This window comes from Fulmarus glacialis, unplaced genomic scaffold (assembly GCF_000690835.1).
Source record: "Fulmarus glacialis isolate BGI_N327 unplaced genomic scaffold, ASM69083v1 scaffold24199, whole genome shotgun sequence".
Classification (NCBI taxonomy): Eukaryota; Metazoa; Chordata; class Aves; order Procellariiformes; family Procellariidae; genus Fulmarus; species Fulmarus glacialis.
The window spans coordinates 506-1,902 of NW_009234216.1; positions in this window are offsets into that span (position 1 = coordinate 506).

The following is a 1,397-nucleotide window of genomic DNA, read 5'->3' on the forward strand; positions in this document are numbered from 1 at the left end:
GGGGACAGGGGAGAGGGCTGGGGGGGCTCTGCGAGGCAGAGGTGCTCGGTCAAGTGATGGGTGGCTTTGGAGCCAGGGCCCGGGGGTACGCAGGAGAGAGAAGGTGGTTTATGGGGTGTGTTTGGAGATGCTGATGTCTGGAGCAGATGTCCTCATCCCTCTGCTGTCACCAGAGGGACCGGGCCATCCGGGATCTGCTTGTCCCAGCAAACCCAAGCTGGGCTCAAAACGGCGACTGCAGACCCGGGGAAAGCCAAAGACACGGCGTCCACCCTGGCTCCGAGCGAGCCCCAGCTCGGCTGGGGCCGGTAGGACCCTTGGAGGGCCAAAAGGACACGTCCTGGTCCCTTGGCCGGGACGGGGGGTGACGGCCTCCCTCCCACCGCCTCCTTTCACAGGCACAAGTCCTGTGCGGGGAATCTGCCACCACCGCTGAACAGCGCAAGGAAGGGACGGTTAAAAACAAGATTGAAAGAAAAAAAAAGAAAGAAAAAGGGAAGCTGGGCACTCCAAGTTCAAGATCTCTCTTTTGCTGGCAGTTTAATTCATTTCCCGCTCCCCGACTTCCTTGTGAACTCATAAATAATAAATCCTTGCACAGTCTGAACAGCCAAGACAAACACACGCTGGGGCACACCGCGTACAAGGGTGGGTTGGTTGGTTTTCCGCCGTGGTCATTATTTTTTTTTGTTTGTTTTCTAGTTTTCCTTTCCCAAAAGTGCACAACACAGCAAATAAATAATAACATTTATCAATAAATTAATTCAATAAATATTCTCGTGGCACAGAGGCGTGGCTGGTGAGTGTAGGGGAAGGGTGGGCTGCCCTGCTCTGTTTTGCTCTGCCGCTGCCCCGCTGAGCGGTGCGGTGACGGGGGAGCCGGCTGCGGGGTCCGCTGCTCCGGCCCTCGGGGATCCCACGTTCACTGGCGAGTCCTTGCGAGACAGAGGTAGCGATTATTCTCCCTGCTTTTACGGGGAGGGGGGAAAAATGAGGTACGGAGCGAGGCGTCGCTGGCAGCTGGCGGCAGAGACAGGGGTGGGATGGAGCCAGGAGGCCTGTGAGGTCCCGGGAAGCCCAGCGGGGGCTCGCGGGGCTCGGACACCCGGCACGGGCAGCGGCCAACACCTCGGGATGGCAAAAAGCGGAGGGTGGGACGCCGGAGGGTAGGTGCTGCTGGGACCCCCTGCTCCGGCTCTGGGGGTTTGCTGGTGTTCGTAGGACATGGTGCTGACCCTCTCACCACAAACCTTTCATCTCTGGCACACTAAAGTCCATCTTCCCCCAGCACCTACCCTGCGGGCGAGGCTCAGGGAGGAGCCAGGCTGTGGCTCTGCTCCCGGCCCGGGAGCATCGGTTCTAAGCACAGCCAGTGGTTTTTGCGGAGTTCTGGGCTC